The 20091-nt window shown below is 44.0% G+C and overlaps 1 protein-coding gene across 2 annotated transcripts in view; it reads left to right on the forward strand.

Moving 5' to 3' along the window:
- Positions 1–7400: 7400 nt before the first annotated feature.
- Positions 7401–20091, forward strand: part of HDAC4 (histone deacetylase 4) — a 233809-nt gene continuing 221118 nt past the window's right edge. Inside the window, exon 1 of one of the 2 annotated variants that reach the window (XM_082056512.1) lies at positions 7401–7559. The gene's annotated coding sequence lies outside the window, so the exon portion shown is untranslated. Of the gene's footprint in view, positions 7560–8111; positions 8167–20091 lie in introns of those variants that run through there. The other variant, XM_082056513.1, reaches the window with a different exon arrangement.

The raw sequence follows: 20091 nt of genomic DNA on the forward strand, positions 1-20091 counted from the left end.
AGCTGTAACCCATATGAAAACAAATGAAACTTAGTGAAATGAAATGGTGAAGGAAGAAATTGGGAATGTGAAAGGCCTGTGCAGTTTTTCCCTTACACATCATCTATCAGTGATCCTTTTAGTCTCAACTGCTTAAAACTGAAAAGATCTTCTCTTCCAGATCTTGGCCAAAAACCGCGATGTCTAACAAAACATGATTTATTCCTGAGCAGCACTGGGCACTGTTGTTGCACTTTGTATCTGGATTGGTCTTGGCTTCCATGTGCATAAAATGAACCTCCTGCCTAATAGGGCTTTGATTGAAGTGTGCTCATCATCATCGATGTCAGGTGGCCATCTCCAACCAGTGGAGAGAACTAAGCAGTGATAATGTCAACATGTAGTGGTACAGAAGACAACAGAGCATCTCTGTTTACTAATCTTGTACAGCTGTGACAGGTATTGAGTTGCTGTTTGCTTTCAATGGAATAGAACTACATAGGCAGAAATTGTCAGTAACTTTATTAGGTTGCCACAGCCTGAAGTTTTCTTTCTTCTGTGCAATGACAAAAAAGCCTGTTGAGAGTTGGGTTGGTTTTGTTGGGTGGGTTGTTTTTTTTTTTGTTTGTTTGGTTGTTTTTTTAATGCTCTACTGTCTCATTTGTATCTGCAGGTCTCCCACTAATGGGTAAGAAATCCTGGTGCATTTATCCTCACCTTGTTCTTAGGAAGGGAAACAATAATCCTATTTTATAGATGCAGGACCAAGGCACTTAAAAGAAAAAAGCCAAGTGCAATAATATAGTTAGCTCTCATTTAGTAACCTAAGTTCAAAGATGCTCTTCCTCAAGCTGCAGTAGGTTGCTACCTTATTATGAAGGCAGCTGTTAAGTGCTCCCCAGCCAGATTTTAGATTCCGGAGTGCAAAGCCTCAGAACATCATGATGCTGTCTTGCTGGTCCTGTCAACACCAGTCTAAACTTAGACAATGTTCTAGAACCTAAATGTTTCTCAGCCCTCCTCTATTGCCCAGCAGCTCAGGAACTTAACATCTTGCCTGTTCTCTCATGCCGTGCATCCTGCACATCTGCCTTCGCAGCAGAAGGGATGTTCTCTTGTGCCATCATGACCACAATCCTTTAGGGAGGAGGAACGTGCCAGGCAGAAAAAATAAGTGAACTTGGATCCCCCATTTTATGGATGTATGCTCTGAACACTTAAAACTGCTGCAAGCCCTGGGCATCTCTAAAAAAAAAAAAGTGCCTCTAATCCAGTTTTTGAATGAGAGAGTTGTGGGTCCCAAGTGAGCAGCAGAACCTCCCTGCAGGCCTTAGTGACAAGATGTATTTAAGACTTGCTCCTGTGCTCCGCATTCCCCACGGAGCAGCCACAGGCAGCTGCACGGAGAACACGCTGAATTCAGGCCACTCGCCAGGCTGCCCATTATGGAGCCCATTCTGCCACATCCTTTGCCTACGAATCTATTTGCGCACTCTCCCACAGGGCCCTGGGTCTGAGAGTCCTGAATTCCCTTCCTGGGGCTGTAACTGTTGTATTCGCTTTTTATTCCAGCTTTGTCCCAAAGTAGACTGGATTTGTGAAAGGAAAAACTGCAAGTACAAGCTCTGCTAGCTGCTGCTTGTCCGTAAAATCTGAAAGTTGCTTCTCCTTAAAGGTGGTTGCTGCTCCAACAGCCACACATTTTTATTTGCATCAGAAAGCTGTAACTGACTGTAAGACTGACTATGATCTTATTTTTAAAGGGTAAAAATAAGTTTAAATGCATTCTTGCTCTGCCTCAATTTAGCGGCTAGCCGTTCTCCTTTGTGCTCCCCACATTTTTGGAGAGCTGGTTGACACTTATTTAGGTTGGCACAAACTAAATATAACCAAATGTGTGTGAAAGAGCGAGCACTGGGTCACAGCTCTCAGAGCAGCAGAAAGCAGCATTCTGCCTTTCATTGCAGAGCAAGGGGGGGTTATAGGCAAAATACAGCTATTCTGAGAAAGCTCAATGAAACACACACAACCTGAACAAAAAGTATTCCATTCAACTTGTGAATCTTTTTTTTTCTTTTGCCAGTTTTTACCGTCCACAGCCTTCTCATTCAGTCTTGAATAATAGCTCTGAACTGAGCTGTAAAAGCTTCCGAAGTTTGAAGTCTTTTGACAAGTTAATTTAGCTGTATGGTAAAAAGTTTTTCCCCCAGATAGAATAAAGCCATCATATCATGAATGTAGTAGTCATCCAAGGGAAAGAAAACACCATTAGGATTAGAAATGATGGGCTTTATGGAGATAGTTTGTGGTTTAGTGTAATCTACTATCAATATTTCAGTAGAAAAATATTCTACTCATCATTCAGCTGGAAGTCAATATCTTCACTTAAAACCAACACCCAGGGGGCAGACTGCATATATTTTTTTTTTATTAAAGATGTAACTTGTTGCTTTTTTGTCAACTGTTTTTCCTTTATTTATTTACATTTTAATTGTTTTTCACCCTGTATCATGATGCAGGAGGGGTTTTATTTTTCTTCTTTTTTTTTTTTCTTTTTTTTTTTTTTTTGTTGTGACTGAAAGAGACAGAACAGAGAAAGGAATCAATATTTCCCCTAAGCTTCCCACTATAGTGATACATGTTTTTCTCCCAGCAGCTGCCATGGATGATTTTTTTTTTTAACATTAAGGACCAGAAAACAATCACAGGTAAATTAAGTGTATCTAACAACTATAGCTTCAACTTCACACAGAATCCATATTAATTTTAGACTTATTTCTTGTTTATATATAAATTTAAGCTTTAATGTGCCACTAAAATTGACAACCAAAAAAACAGTTGAGGGGGAAAAGAGATTTATTTCATACTCTTAGCTCTTCATTTTAATCGAAAGGGATACTGACACTGTAAGAAGTTTGGGACAGGGGTTTGCAACAGTTGCAGAAATAGAATACAGTTGAGAGCATAGCTGTTATTTCTAAATAAATATGGAGTTTATAATATCCAGCAAAAAAATGTTCAAAGCAAACCATGGCAAGAAAAAATATTTAAGTGTATTGTACTTAGGATAAAATGACTGCCATAACAACCTTATGTGTCTTTACTAGCAGTCTTCATACACAAACATTTTTGCTAAGTTTTCTTTTTCAGCTTACATCCTCCTTACACTTTTCAAACAGCAGCAACATGACCTTTCTTGCTGCAGCTCAAAGAAGCTCCTCCAAGTTGGGGACAGGGACTTGAGTTTGTCCAAGACAACAGCAATAAGTTGTTTCTTAGAGACTGGATCGCACCAGAATTTAAGCTTTTCAGTCTTCGAAGGATGAAGACTTGATGAACTGTTTGGTCTGCAGACAAGCTGGAAAATAGTTTCTTCAGCCAAATACAGGCTTCTTCAGCCTCAACAGGCACCCCCTGAAGTGGAAGAGAACCACCTTGTTCTCCTTTAGTGCTCACTTTAAGCCAGACAGGACTGCTCTGCACAGAAGAGACATCTCACAGCACAGCAAAAAAGAGAAGTCTCTCTCTGCAGGAGTATTGTACAAAGGTACAAGGAGTCCCAGCTGAAGCAAAATTCACCGTGGGGGGGAAAAAGGGTCTGTCAGAGGAAAACACAGGAGTGGGACAATGTAAATTTAACATTCTCTGTTCCACTGCAGTCTGGTTGGTGGTGTGGTGCGGTTGCTGCTTTTAATTTTTTTATGGCAGAAAGGAGTAAATAAGTATGATGCAGGAAGGATGCAGAACAGATGGGAGTGGGAGATTAAGCAATGAAGGGTGGCTGTCAGGAGAGAAATACCGAAGGAGAGCAAAGATGGCAACTAACTGATCGGGGAACGAGGAGAAAGTGATCACCAGGTGGGAACTTGTGTCCAGGTTTGACCCTCCAAAGATGCAAGTGGCACTTGCAGCAGGTCTTCAGTGGCCAGGCTCTGGAGGAAGTTTCTCCTGGTTTTCTTCCTAACTTAACACTCTTTCTTTTTTTTGGACAAGGAGGTGGTGGGAGAGGCAGGATTAGAGCAGAAAGCTGAGGCCCCCTCTTTTACTTTCACCAGATCCATGTGACTAGAGAGGGAAATTAGCTGGAGTGTTGTGATGGCTGTTTCCTGCTCAAGAACATTAACAAATGGAACCATTTCTGACAAACAAGACATAGAGTTCAGCTTAAGATGAGATGGATGTAGGCGGGAAGTTCTGTAATTGCATTTTATTTAAGTCTTTATGAATTAGCTCTGTCAAGTGTTTTTTTTTTTTTTTTTTTGTTGGTGATTTTTTTTTTTTTTTTTTTACTTCAAATGGCTTTTGAGTAAACTTTTCACCTGCAATTACAGTAAAAACAGACTATGCTATACACAGTTGGATTTAACATATAGAAAGGATACTTTTTGTTGTTAATCTGAGCTCTAATTTACATGAACAATGACAAGGTTTAATTTTCTGTCATTATGCACAGGTTAGCCTAGACTGGATATTAATAGATATGCGTATTCACACCCACAACCACTAGTACTGCATCAATCAAGTGTTGAAGATAAAACTTACGCTCCATGGCAACTTTTAAGGCACAATTTTCTGCTCTTGTTTCCTCTTTTAAAACTACTTCAGCAATGCAGAAAGCATGGAGGCAACTGATGGAGCCAGGCAAGTGGCCTCTGTAGTTTGTAGCCAAGAGAATGGGTCCTCAGCATAATGTTCAAACTTTAGCGTTGTGAGCTAAGGATTCAGAAGCTGCACTGCACTTAGGAGAAACATTATTTGTAACCCACGTTGGTGACCAAACCATCTCCCAGCTGTACCATAAAATGGGAGGTGTAGGAGAGGGGCCACAGGTGGCTCCAGTGCTGATAATCCATCACTATATGCACCAAGGAACTTGTAGACTGTGCAACTACCACCTTGTCAGCTACGCAGTTGGCATTAGTAAACTTCTAGTCCTAAAGCACTTACACCCATACACCTCTTGACACTTAAATGTAATTTAGAAGCTTATTTATACACACATATATGCATACAAATTGGCCCCGAAGAAAGATAGCAGAGCAACCATACAAGGAAACTTAAAACCTCACTGACCAAAGAGCAACAAACGAACAAGCCCACAAGCCAATATAAGCTAAAAATGTAACAAAAAAGGGCTTCAGCTTTATGCAGAAGTGGTGCTCTTCGTGCCAGTGGTGTTCTTAGCTGCATGTTAAAGGGAGAATATTCTAAAACTTCAGGCCTTCTCCAAGGCAAGCTGTGCTGCCTCTTTGCTCAAGCTTAGAATGATCAAAATGGAAAGTTTGTTGTAAATTGATGGTAATAAATTAATCTCTTAAAAATAAAGAGTGGAAAGCTGAAGTTAATGGGCTGCTACTGCTGATGGAACTGTCAGAGTAATTCTGACCTCTGCCCAGACCTGAGCATGTTGTTCACAGCACGGGAAAAAAAGCAACTGTGGAGGTCAGATCAATATAGTGAAGATTTTTAGGTGGGTGGCCCTTTCAAATGGAAATGTCATGTCAAAAAGAGAAGAAAAAAAAAAAAAGGGAGCAGTGTTTATACACTACCATGTATATGTAAATTTTGAGGGAGAGACAAAGTTGTTAACAATTCCCATCAGGTCTCAGAATTTATGTAAATCCAGATGGCTGAACTACAGGAGTTCATTTTTTTTTTTTTTTAAAGGAAAATCTGGAAGTTTAAAAACTATTTAGCAAGAGCCAATTAATCAAAGCCACAGAAGAGTGCTGGGATGGCTGCCTATGAATAGAAATGTTATGTTTCATACTGTCTTAGTCGAGGATGTCAAGAAACTCCTTGAAAGCCAAGTGGGAAGTCTCCCTGTTTTTAATGGGCCATGAGTGCAGTGCAGGACCCCGAGCCCAGGATGGTACCATCAACTCTGTGCAAGCCAAAGATTCCACAGACGCAAAGTCCAAGAACTATGTGGATGGGAGAAGTTTGGATGCTGTGTAGAGACCTGCACCTCAGACAGAATGGAACTGAACAGGAAAGGGGTTTTCTTTTTAGGACTACCGTGGTAGCTTCCCTTCAAAAAAAGGTTAATAACCATTGAAAGAAAGGGAGTAATATCGTATTTAGTGTTGTGGCACTTGAGCCTTAGACTCTTCTTGGGCATTGGGCATCTCTTCAGTGAAGCCTGAGATGGTTTTCAGTTCCTAATGCATATCAGATGCCTCACAGGTATCCCCCCACCGCTCTATCTTGCACCAGCTAATACAGATGCTGAGATATTTTGCTTCCCATGATACGCAACGTTTGCAGCATTGACTTAGTTTCAGGTGCTGCACTACTCAAAGGTAAACCAACAAAATGCAAGTGAAATGAGTATCATACCAGCCCTGGGCTTGGCCATTGGAGAGACTGCAGCTAGAGGAGACTTGACAATTCAACAGGGTTATTCTTTAGAAAATAGAAAAATCAATTAAATGTTGAATGGTTGCTAGGAAAACACAGGTAGAGGTGAGTATGCTGAACAATTCTTTTCTTTTTTTTTTTTTTCTTCTTGGTAATTCAAGCAAAGATTTGGAAATATTCTGAACTACGCTCTCCCGTTTTCATTTTTTGTATCTTGATTCATCTCTGTGCTATTAAAATCAGTGCATTCAGCAGCCACTTTTTACAGGCAATACTTGATGGATAAAAGAAATAAACACTTCAGGAGTGGGATCTTGGATGCAGAAAACTGACGTTTTATATTCTATTAAAATACTGTATCTACTACAGCTTGCATTTTCTATGCTATTTCTAGTCAATTCAGCTCCGTTATTAAAAATGAAAAAAACTATAGTTTGGGTCGAACTACCTAAGAAGACAAAAGAATGCACAAATTTGTGACAAGTGAAAGAATTGACTTTAAAGGAATGCAGCACCAGGGTCATCTCTGCTAGATCTCATAGAAAATTGATCTGTATTTGACTTTTTCCTTCCATCACGTTTCCAACTCTGAGTAGTTACAGATGGAGCTGTGGAGGAAACTATTGGCACCCGGGGGTCGGAAGGCGAAGAGGATCTTGTCGCCCTCGCACGACTTTCTAGACCCAGGAGCCCCTCAGACACACGGTGTTTGCGGCGCTGGGGTGAGGACACAGTCACCAGCTGGGAAGGAACGGTGCTGAGCAAACGCTCCATCCCAGCCCTGGCTCCTTTGCAGCTGTCGGTGCGGGATGAGCCCGCCCGTGCCCCCAGGGCTGCGGGGACACCCCGAACCCCGCCCCGGCTCCCACCGCGGGCGGGCGGGCACAGCGCAGACATGGCGGACGCGGCCCGGACCCCTCGCGCCGTCGCCTGGGCGATGGGCCGCGCGCCGTGGGGCGGGGCCGGGGGCGTGGCCTGAGTGGGCGGAGCCACGTGGCTGGAGGGGTGGGAGAGAAAAAAGAAGGGAGCTGCGGCTATAAATAACCCGCGCTTCCTGATTGGCCGGGGGGAAAAATGGTCGCACCACGTGACTCGCCATCTAAAAATTCCAAGATGGCGGATCCCGTCACGGGCTGAGTCCGTTGGTGGCGCGCGCGCCGCGGTGTCCGCGCCGGGGCCATCGACGCGCAGCTTCCTCCGCCGCGTCCGCCGCCACCCAGGTCAGTACGCGGCACCCCCCTCCCCCCACCGCCTTCACCCGCCGGGCAGCGCTGCGCTGCTGTCGCCGCTGCGCACGGCTGGCCGCGGCGCGGCCCCTTTAAGGCCACGCGCTTTTCCGCCCGCCAGCTTTTAGTCGCGGCGGGGCCTCTCCCGGCCGCCGCGCTCTTTAAGGCATCGGCGGCGCCGGGCTGTTTTCCGCTGCACTCAGACCGTGAAGCGCGGAGGGTTCCGGAGGGGGGAGGTGATGGGCAGCTCCCGGAGCCAATCCGCTTCGCTTGTGCCGCAGTGGCGGGTGGATTTGAGCCGCTCGGCGGCTCCTGCCTCACGCTGATAGGGCGACGCGCTCAGCGGGGCGGGGCCGCCGCGCGCCATCACTCGGTATGGGCGTAGCGGCGGGGTGGGCGGGGCGTGAATGGCAAGCGCTCCCGCCCGTTCCGCGCTCGCGTTTTTGTGAATGAGGAGGGTGGGGTCGGCGCTGCCGCACGCCCCGCCCCCTCCCTCGCCCCGCCCCTCCTCTCCCGGTCGGCCGCGGCTCCTCCCCCCCCGGCGAGCAGCGCCGCCGCCTCGGTGCTGCGCGGGGCTCGGCGGGGAGCGATGCGGGCGGCGGTGAGTGCCGCGGGCGGCGGCCGGCCGAGGGCGCGGGCTGCGGCGAGGGCGTGGGCCCGGCCCCGGGCGCGGCGGCAGGGCGCGGGCGCTGGCCGGGGCGGGCGGGGCGGCCCTGCGGCGGGGGCGACGCCCGCGGCGGGGCCCTGCGGCGCCGAGCGGGCCGCGGCTCGGGGTCGGTTCTTTCCTCCCCCCGCCACTCCCCGCCCCGGGAATAACGCGGGACTTGGGGAAAGTTTGTGTCGGGGCCGACTCCGCCCGCGGCCCCGCCGGAGCGAACCTCCCGGGGCTGCCTGGCGGGGCAGCGGCTGCCGGGCTGGGCCGAGGAGGTCGCCGCGACCCCCGGGGCACCAATCCCGTAGAAAAAAAAAAACTTAAAAAAGGCTTTATTTTTTTTGCAAGTAGGAGAAAACAGGGGGGATTCTCCCGAGCATCCCCGCGCTGTTCGGAAGTCCTGGGGTGACGCTGCGGGGACACTGACAGGTCCGAGCCCCGGCTGTGCCCGCCGGGCAGCTGCGCCCCCAAAATGTGCGATCTGGGGAGCTGGTGCTGGATAAAGTGCGTGTGTCGCTCCGAGGTGGGAAGTGTGGGTTTGTGCAGCGATAAATTAGCTTATACCGCGTTCGGAGCAGCGCCAGGGGAGGTGTTGCCGAGCAGTTGTGTGTGGGTTTTGCTGCAGGAATTTATCAGGAAGGATGCTGTGCAATCCCTCGGCTCCTGACATGTTATCTTTTGAGTGTTTGTGGCGTGGGGAACGTAGCGTGACATCTTAAGCAAGCAAATGTATTTACATAACAATCATTTGACATTATAGCTCCGTGCTGCGAACCATTTGAAGGGAGGTAAACCTGCCCTTTATTCAAAACATTTGCGTAATGTTTTGGTGCAGGCGTTTCATGATCTTGCAAGGTTTTTATTTTTGATGGTTGTTTGCTTGTCAATAGCCTGCTCTGGAAGATTTGCATAAATTAGGCTTGTCACTGCAAACGCTTGTTATCTGGCCATGAGAGCAGATTTCATGTTACAGGCTTGCTTGATATTCCAGGCTGGGTTGCAGCTCTAAAAATGTTCCTAAGAAGTGGGATCTGTGTTGGAAAGGTGTGGGTGGATTCAGGATGTGAAAAATCGCTGTAAATCTGGGATGGGGCGTGCAGCTCAGGGTGCTGGAGCGGGCTATAGATGCTCTCCCGTGTTTTCTATTTCTTCTCTAAAGGAATATCCAGGCAGCTTTCATGCCTTTTTTTTTTTTCCCCAACAGCTGTATTCTGTTGTCTTCATAATGCTAATTTGAGCCTGAAAAGATGGAGCAAGTATTATTTTGGCCCTCTGTGCTACAGCAAATTTCACCGTTGAGTGAATAATCCCCTTGCCAATGCATTTTGATTTACTGGTATTATGTACTGTCAATAAATGGGGCTTGCGCTGTATTTGCTGCTGTCAAAGTGCTTTCGGTTGTTGCCAAAAGCTACCTGGAGTTAATTATCTGAATTGGACTCTTTTTTTTTTTTTTTTCAATGGCAACATTTTTAAAAGCTAAGGAGCTCTGAAGTTTATATAATAATCTGGTTCTTGGCAAGGTTTCTTTTTTTTTTTAATGCAGTCTGTCGCGGCACTAAGTTTTAATCGTTTCTGATGTTTCCACCGCTGCTCTATGGAGTTTTCAGCCTAAAAGCTGCTGTTATCGCTCTGCAGCCTCTCTGAAAGAGTTAAGAGGGCATTGAATTAAGAAAGCTCAGCTGCTGGTATACAAATATACAGCAATTACAAGGCAACAAAGTTATTGCAGAATCCTACTGTAACCATGGCAACATGTTCACTCAATTACATTTGGAAATGTAAAATGCCACCCAGTTAGAGTAAGTTTTAGCGACTGCAGATCTTCTGTATAAAGCGAAATGTGTAAGACGTGGCTTTCCAGGATTATATACTTTTCTTCGTTTTTGGAAGGCATGTTTTAGCATGTGCATCTGACAGATTTTCCCTTGCTGATATTAAGCTGTGCCCTTGGTTGTCTGAACTTAAGGGATAAAAAGAATCCAGAAATCCTGAAATCTTTAAAACTTAACTTTGCTATCTTATGATTTCCTTGGTTTCGCTTCAGGAGCTGGCTTTAGAAAGTTGAACAGATTAGAAAATGCATGAAATGCATTTTGAAAATTACCTCAGAATACCAGAGGAATTTGTCATTACTGAATGGGAAGGAGGCATGAAGGAGCAGCAGAAGTATGGCACGAAAGCTTTTATTCCTTCGGGAGGAGATGGTTGTTGAGCAGTCTGTGTTCAGGCAGTGCCATCTCCAACAGGCTGTCCTAAAGCAGAAGAAAACTGGCAGGTCTGAGCTACCGAACTTGTGGTTGGCACCAAGAGAGAGCGATTCTGGAGAAGAGCGTAGTTCTGGAGAAGCCCAGGGAGCGTCCAGCACCCCAGGGTGAGGAGACACCAAGGTCCTGATGTGCGACATGGGTGAACTCCTTAGCAGAAATTAGTTTCATTTATTGCTTGCCTTTTGGTGGTGGCTTACTAGCAAACAGAATAAAACCGAACAATTAGTTTCTTGCATGTGTTAATCTCTATATTGGTCAAGATGCAGCTTTCTGCTTTGTTGTGATGGTGTTTCACAGGCAGCATCCTATTAATGTAGAAAAGGGAAAAACAACAACACACTTAAAATGAGTTTGTTTTTTATTATTATTTTTTTTAACTAGGTGTGTTTATATACACCTGCAGGTTGTTGAATGTCTGAAGGTGTTATCTAGTAACAGGAGCTGATAAGAAATATTTAGATTGCATGGGTTGTTTTGAAGAAATAAATGCATTTTGCCCAGATCTTCAGTGCCCTGAACTCCAGGCTGCTTCCCGAACCCTTGGAGTGTCTGGATTGGGAAAGGTTTGCAGGTCCCATGGACCTGTGTTAGGTTCTGGATGGTTTTGGAAGGAAGCTCTGTCCAACCCATCTGGTTTTTCTGCTTTCACCATGAGCAGATAGCTTGCACATCCCTCAAAAGCAGCAGCTTGAGCAAGTGTGATTTTCTGCTCCCACGGTGAGTACGCGTTCTTCTCATCTCATTCTACCATGGGCAGAGGTGGATGCCCAGGAGCTGGAAAGGTGGAGTTGATCTCAGTCTCCAACCCTAATCACATGTTGACCTGCAAGGGTGAGGAGTAGGACTTGTTAAAAATAAAGGTTAAAATCAAGCAACGTCCATGGTTTTAGATGAAATTGCCCTCTTAGTCTCTCTTTGAAATGGCTTTGTGCTTTCAGGAGAATAGAGTTTTTAAAGCCATCGTAAGGCGTATCCGGGATGCAGAAACTTGGTGCAATGCCTTAAACTTGCCCTCTGGGATCATTTGTATGTTTCAAATCTGAGGAACCTGTGGACTTTCTATACATGAATGTGCCCAAACACATTTAAAACGAAGAGTTGAGACAAAAACTTGCCACCAAATATATGGTACATAATAGGGACAGATATTCTAGGCCAAATTCCTTTCATCTTCCAGAGCTGAGAATAGGCAAGAGCTTTTACAATGGATTGCTCACAAATGTGCTTATCAAATAACTTGTGCTAAAAGGAGTTGGTATATTGAGTGTCTCTTAAAACTTGTTGTGCAGCCTTACCTTAAGGAGGGCAGACTGGCCATTTAATGTGGGGTGTTCTATGTTCTCGATCAGCTAAATATTTGGCATGCTCCACAGAAAGACTACGGTCTTCATTTTTGGCACTTTTGATTGCTTGAAGCTTTCCTCTAATGCTTGTGTGCCATGCTGTGCCTTTGTAAGGTCACAGTAACTGGTTGTCCTCGTATTTTCTCCAGGGTAGCATGTGGCTGTCGGGGTTAAGTGGCGTAAGTGTGCGTTAATGTGACGTTCTCTTCAGGGTTTGGAAATCAGAATGCGTATGGCCCAACTGTGCCACCGTCATCTTGGGGTTAAAACATTTCTTTGATGTCCCCTTCCAGTTAAAGAAGTGATTGTACTGTCCTCCTTGATGTTAGATGTATTTGTATTTACTGGAAATAAACACTCCTTGGCATTGTGTGTGTGTATGTATATATATATATATGTATAATATAAAGCCTCAAACCCTTGGGGACCATATATTTCCTTGTCTTTCATCTATGGTTGAGTGCACATACTAATATTACTAGAATAGTTTATTTGCTAGCCTTTTCTAAAAGGCAAAGCCTGTCACAAACCTCAAAGAAATATTAATTGGACATGTTATTTGGACACTGGTAATGACATTCATTAAAAATTTACCATTCTTAACTCTTCTGGATTCCTTCTTTGATGGTGTCATCATCATCTTCATTGCTCTTCCAGCTTAACTTCAGCTTGTTTCCAGTTATCCCATTGCTTTTCTGTAATCCTTTTCAATCCTGCTATCTAGTCTACAAGGCCAGCCATTTGGTTTAAATTTTATCAGACTCCTTCTGGAATCCTTTGAGTTTGTGCTTTTGTACAAACTTGTACTGGACGGCGCAGCTGACCGGGATGTGTCTTGTCACTGAATTCCAAATTCCTTTCCAGTTTTGAGCCTACTTACCTCATGGATAGCTTTTGTTTTTCATTTACCTTTGCTTCCAGTTTCCCCAGGTCCAAGCAATGAAAGGAACCTGGTTCTCTTCAGCTTATTTGCTGATCTCAGAGGTCTGGGGAGGGGAGGAAAAAAAACCCCATGAAAATATGTGGTTTTACCTCAAATTGTTTAAGCCTAGAAAACAGCAGAAACACTAAAGCCGTCTGCTTCAGTATTTAGAAATGTGGCAATATTGTTACCCAGTAAAAGGGGTAAATGGTCTCCTGAAAATTTAAAGTTGTGTGTGGTGAGGGAGGAAACGTGTCTTAGCATTTTGATTTGATTTAGATTGTCTCATATGTTGTCTCTATATTTGAGTCCTTGGATGAGGGAACTTCACAGGCCGTTCTAGTAATTAATACCACTTGCATTTTGATTGCGTTATGCAAAAAAAACCTGGAGTGGGCCAGGTTTACTTTATCCTGCAGTGGACCATGTTGATAAGGCAATATATAACAGATGATTCATGAAGTGATGCTTGTCATTGCCAGGGCTGCTTGAATAGCAAGCAGATTTTGGGCAACGCTGCTTCACCGGAAAGACTTGGGCAGTTTAAAGCGAGAGGAGGAGAAGAGACAAATATGTGCTGTGTTTCTGGCTGTCTTACAGGAGCTGCCTCACAAAATGTAGAAGAAGTTGGGAGGGGAGGGGGAATGGGTAAAAGAAGGGGAGTAGAGAAGCAGGAAAACACACAGAGGTTGCATAATGATGTCGAAAAAAGGGAACAATTAGGAAAAAAAACTATAAAATCTCTTGGAAAGCTTCTGTGGTTTTTTCTTTGCGAGGAATTGCAGCTTGGCCTTCCTCTATAAAAATTCAGGCCTTTTTTTTTCATGGCATTCATTACTGGGCACATCTTGATCAACTTCATTTTTTTTTTTCCTTCATGTTTTCCTATTGGCCGTTACCTCAGAAAAGTTTGATTAAAATCTGCTTCAAACTGCCGTGTACTAGTGCAGAGGAGTGTGTGCTGACTTGTGGTCACGGGCACACTCAGCCATCTGCCCCCATCAAATGGTGCAGCCTTTGTTCCTCACACAAGAACTGCCTAAAAACCAAAACGCTACCATTTAAAAATTGGATCTTAGTCTAGTAAGAAACCTCTTTCTGCTTTGGTCAAGATTATGTTTAGTTATTTTTATATTTTTTTTTACTCTGAGACAGCCATTTGGTTTGGTTGAGGACCAGAAAGGACCAGCGAGGTGTTGGGAGGAGCTGGAGGATGAAGAGTTGTATTATAAGGGTTTTGGTTTGTTGCAATCATAGGATAAAATAATGTATAGGAGATTAGCATCTCAGATTGGGCACTAGCAGTGTAACAATGTCTTGTTTTAAATGATCTCTTTAAGCATGTCACTCATTCTAGTGAACACTGACATCCAATTGAACTTAACTCTATTTATCTTTTATGAATACTGAAAAATTTTGATATTTCCCACGTAGGAAATAATTAATTTTATTAATTTTTCTGAAGAACTGGTGCTTTAATGAGGTGTCTGTCAGTAAGACTTAATTACTGTTAAATTCGGTGAACATTAGTATACTGTGACTTGTTCTATGTAAAATAAAATTCCATTTGTCAAACGCGCACGACAGCATTAGTTTGCTGGTACAATTTGTGTTCACTGAAATTTGAGGCATAACAGTTATTCATAACTGACCTGTCACTAGTACTGGTGTGCATGGTTTTGTGGGGTGGGTGTCACACTTGCATGATGTGCTGCTTTGTCCCCTCTGCGGTTGCACGGGAGGACGCTGGTAGGAAGATGCAGCATCACACCTGCACTAATGTCTGCATTTCACGTCGAATAAGCAGTTAGTCAGATTTATTCTTCAGGATTAAAGGTACGTGAACACGTTACACTGTCCCCCTTTTCCCTTGTGTTTTCCAAGTTGCCTTCCCATTTGAGTTTGCATTTTATTTCCATAAAAACCTGTAGCTTTCACAGCGTTATCTCTAGTCAGTTAGCATGCTTCCACTCTATTGCGTTTTCCTAATATGCTAAAACAGCTTATGTTGCATTTGTTCAGTAGAGAAACGTTCAAGTTCTGGTGTTGTGTTGACAAAACTTTCCGTCTTGTGTGCGTCGCTCCAAGAAAAGGATCCAACATGTCATCCTGAAACAATGAATTAATTCTGTTGTATGCTGTTGCCAAGAAGTATTCAGAAAGGGAATGTTGTTCGAAGTATTAGTAAAGTTATATTTTTCCCCATGGGAGCTGCAGTTATCTAGTTTTTGTCAGTGTTTGTTCCAGAATCTGTTAAAATCCTGAATACATGTGGTTTTTGCAGTGAGCAAAACAAATGTCCTGCCTGCTTGCTGCAGGTTCGTATAAAATGTAGAGCAGTGATATTTGCTTTTCTGCTCAAATAGTGCGTACAAAATAAAGTGTTAAGCGAAGAAAAGCTGCATTATTAACACTTTTAAAATGAGGAGGATTCTGAAAAATGGAATAGTCTGTGAGGTTTAACCTTGAGAGCTTGGTAGCTCAGGGCAGTGAGAAGGGAAGAGTCTCCACCCTGGAAACACAGTGGCAGGGGGGCAGCTATTTGTGAATTTTGGCGAGTTGGGAAGGAGGTGGGACGAGATGGAAGATGGGCTGTTGGCCTTGGCTCTGCATGCAGTGGCTCAAACTGCAAAGAAGTAAGGATGTAAAGATTATTTAATTCCCAAGGACCAATGGAAAGGGAAGACCTGTGGGGCAGATGGTCAGGCAAGAGGGGTCCTAGGAGGAGAATCTGTAGGTAAAACTGAGCTTTCCTGCAGGCTGGATTGTATTTTAAAGCACTCCATAGATGAAACTTGTTTCTTCAAACACGAAGAGTTGCTTCTTCATCCAGCATGGACTTTAAAAAATGCCGTACCCAGTGCTTTGGCTGCATCTGGAGGAGACTTCTCCAAGTTACGGTGTGAACGAGGTTGCAGGACTCTGACACAGTTTGGCCTCTTGCAGCACAGTGGGACATTCACCCTGTGGGGAAAGCCTGGCTTGTTTCTTCAGACCATTTGGGGAAAAAGGGAGCACAGGTATCTTTCTGGAATATCTCCGAAGATCATGTTTCTTGCAGGGGTCTTGTTGGATGAGGTGAGTGATGGCACTTCTAATAAAACTGAAGAGGGCAGAAAAGCTGCGAAGTGCAGTTTTCCTGCTGCCTTCCCAAGGAGATGATGCAGTTTCTGAGTTTAGTTTGTGCTGCTGTAGCGTCTTCAGGGACAGTGAAAGAAACGGCTCCGTACGATGCTGACAGCATCTTTACTGGGTTGGTGCCAAGCACAGCCCGTTCTTGCTCCATGTGCGAAGCAGAAAGCCTGGGCTGTGGCTGCTGTTTTCTGCTGTTAGTCAACAAACCAACCCCTGGGTTTCTGTAAACCTCACCTCTGCTGTAGGGGAAGATTACTGTCACTAATTAACTCAAGTTCTCCAAGTTTAGTTCTGTTGCTCCTGTTCTTATTTGATGGCAGTGTGATGGAGCAAGGCCCAGGTGCGTTTGGTAGTGGATATGCTCAAAACCTTGTGTCTTGTCTTTATTCTGTGATGAAGAGGGAAGGAAGGCAAGATGAAAGAGGCCACACGCAGTCAGGTATGTTTGAATCTAGTGTTAGATATCCTGCTGAGTAACTGATCCTTCCAGTGGACTGCAACCGAAATTGGCTACAGCGATCTGCATTTGCATTTCAGTCTTTCTTCACCTCCTTGATGTGCACGAGCCTCCTAAAATAAATTATTTTCTGTATGGATTTTTTTGTGCACTTCTATCCAAGATTGATTTTCCTGTTCAAATCTATTGGCAACACTTTGCTTGGGAGAAAATTCTGTTTACTTATTTATTTCCCTCAAATCTTACCTGGTAGAGGCTGAAGGAGGCATTTGAGTGAAGACGGCCTCTCATACGATTTTTAGCCATGGTCAGGGGAGGAGGGAGAAGACGAGAAGTGAACAGCAGGATATTTATTCTGTATCGAATGCCTCATTGGGGTCTGTACTCACTCGTCTTTCTATTGGCTTTTTGTCATCCCTGTACGGAAGCTGGTGCTTTGCACTGCACTGGGGCAGTTCGATGATGGGCTTAATCGTAATCATGAGTGAAATCTTAGCGTTAGGAAAAGAATTTCTTGCTTGAAGATCCACAGAAACTATGAACTTTTGACAGAGAATGGTGCTCTGAGTTTTTACAGGGTAAATTATCAAACCTGGCACAGTGCAGAAGACTTGGATACTTCTGGATCAGTAGATGAAAAGGCTTATTTTGATGTACTTATTGATGTGATTTCAGGGCAAACAACTCTGTTATTGTCTACAGTATACCTTGAAGAAGATGACTGTTTAGGGGTCTTGTTCATGAGCACACTGTGAATTGTTGAAAATCGAAGAGACTTTTACTATGCAGTTTTATGAGTAATCCGTGATGGATTTACATGGGTAACATAGTCTTGTTCACCTCTGTGGCTGTATGTGGGTATCTTTTGCTGACGTTTCCTGTACTAGGTTTTGCTTTGTAAACAGAAATAGGTGGTGTTGGTACCTGATGAGTCTGATCCTTGTGTCTGGTTTGTGACACTGTAGGTGTGAAGATACCTGGTGTTCTCTCTATGGGGGAAGACCAAACCGTTCTCAGTACAGAATGCTTGCACGTGCCTGAAAAAACAGAGTGCAGTCCATTCTTTTGATGGAGAGGTGAACGGTATGACTTACTTTTGGGCAGTTGTCTGTGACCGTGAAACTAAAGTGTCCTTAAGGTCAGTTATTGACAGTATTAGAAATTTCAGCTGAATTCAGTTTGGCGCTGAAAGTGTGCAGTTTTCTGGTCTTTGCTATAAAAATGCTGGTCTAAAAATAAACTGCCGTGCAGGGATGCTGAAGGCAGGGGAGCAAATGAAGAACTCGTGCGCAGAACATAAGGCAGCGCGCTTGGCTGATCGCGGAGATGGTATCACGTAGTAATGCTAACTGTGGCGTGAGCGAGGTCGAGGCAGGAAGGTTTTGCACAAGGTAATAATTCCATTGTAAGAGGAGAAGGAAGTAAGAAAACTGAGACTCTGAGATAGACATCGACCTCTTCTGTAAGCGTACCGGCGGCTGGACTGCCACACTTCAAAGGGTACGTGCCATAAACTCCCAAGTAGCAATTGGGTGAGGAATTTTATGCTCCTGTAGTGTAATAGCTAAACTGGGCTGTCCTTGTGCAGGGACTGTTTGAAATTGGAGTTAGGACTGCATAGGCAGCATAAGGAAAATTGCGTTCATGTTTAATTAGGTATTTACCTCATTTAAAACGGCAGAAAACCCACGCAACTGGAGACCTGACTGCCTGATGCTAGAAGTTAGAGCATCTTCTTTGCATGGGGCTTATCAGCCCTCCTCATGAGAAGGATATCCAGTTATTGTATACTTGCAATTCCTAGGTCTTCCCAAGTGCCATTATGAATGACATTCCCCACATTCTTTCCTTTGCTGGAAGGAGCTGATCAAGCTGGGAGGTTGGGAGCTGCGAGATAGCCCAACAAACTGGAGCCTGAGCTTTCTCTTCCTTCTGCCGAGGGTTATTCCCAGCGTGGTACCCCCCCAATCCAAAGAGGTCTGTATGGACATCTCATCCTCCTTGCTGCCTTTTTGCCCTAGCAAGAAAAATCCTCAGTGTCTGCATTTGCTACAGCAACTTCAAAGAGCAGGTTAGGCTGTATTTAAATAACAGAAATAAAAAACAAGCATCACATTCTTGGCAATTATTTAGACTTTTGCTGTAAACCGTCTACATTCCCCGGGGGATGAGGTGTCCTTTTGTGAAAATCTGTTCTGGATTCAATATGTTTGACAATTTCTCTGTGCGACTACCTTCAGATTTTCGTTTTGGTGGTGTAAACGAGCAGACTAATGTGTTTGCTTCTAAGTACTCAGATTGTTTGAAAAAATCAAATCAAAATAACCTCTTAAGTGTGCTGGGGACTGATGAGGCTTGCATTCCTAGTATTGCAACACAAGGTGTTCTCTGTTCTAGACTGTAAATATTTATCTCTTGTCAAAGCTGAACAGTTACTATTGGGAACTGATCTGGCATGTGCAAAGGTTTTCCTTTAGGAATTTGTTTCCTTTTATTTACAGTGTTATCATATATTTAAATTCCAGGGCCTCAGTGTATAGCTCTGAGGCTCGTTCTTAACACCGGCAATGAAAATCTAAATTATCACAGCCTCTGAATACAGATAACTGAGCTCTGGGCACATGCTGTAGCCAACCAAGAGGCGTGGGTGTGAAATTCAAGCAAACATAGGGAAAGGTAGGACTGTTTTCATGCAGCTGCAGGACTAACGAATGAGAAGGACCGCAGGGAATTCTCACTGGCTGCTTTCTGGGCAGCCAGGAACTGGTTCCCAGTGCAGTGCCTGGGATGGAGAGAGCACAGATTGACCGTAGGTTTTTAACAGTCTGGCATTTTGCAATCGCTTTGTCGCAACCTTTCTTCAGGAGCTTCAGCGCTGCGAGTTTTGCTGGGTGATCTCTTGTTAAATTGCTGTCTGTTATATTTACCACAGGTGTGGGGAGATCTAGAGATGGTTTCCTGCAAGTGGTAATATCTGAATCCTCGCTGCTGGCTGCAAGTCCTGCTTTTGGACAGTTGCAGGTTGCTTAAATCTCTGCAGTCGCTTATATCTCTGAGTAAATTGTTTCTGTTGTATTGTGCCATATGTCGGAAGCTTATTCATCTTGTGAAGGTCTGAGTTTTTTTTTATTTTTTTACATCTTCCTAGCTTTTGTGTGTACTTATTTTTTGATACTGGTAGTTGCTGAACTTCTCTGTGCTTGTTAGGTTGCTGACTTCACCATGTACTTCATCTCAAGAAAAGCCAAGGGCTGTCAAGCAGATATCCTAGTTGGAGTACTTATTTTTCTTCTTTTAAGAAACAGGCTTGTTGAATGAAATAAGTTACTGAAGCCGAGTTTGGTCCCTGCCATGGCAGGGAAGAGCTGCTTTTGCTCTTCCTTACAAAATGTGCAAAATGCACATTCCATGCTATATCCAGCACTGGCCTTTGAGCTGGTGTCTCTGATTCAGAGGCTCTGTTGTTTTTATATGTATGTATTTATTTCACATACATGGATTTCATATAAATATAAATAGTTCATACATAGTTCATATTTTCATATATACACATGTTTCTGCTTGGTGTGCCTCCCTCTCAAAACTTCAAGGACAACAGATGGGTGTCCAAGTATTGCCTTTTGAAACAGCTTTTAACAACTAAGTTTATCTTCTGTTATCAAATCACGGAAACTTCAGTTCTTGTTCTGCAGTATCTGTCTTCAGGGATTCATGGTGGATATAGCCTTTATTTTCTCCTCTCTCTGA

Source organism: Streptopelia decaocto (assembly GCF_964273445.1).
Source record: "Streptopelia decaocto genome assembly, chromosome: 6".
NCBI lineage: Eukaryota > Metazoa > Chordata > Aves > Columbiformes > Columbidae > Streptopelia > Streptopelia decaocto.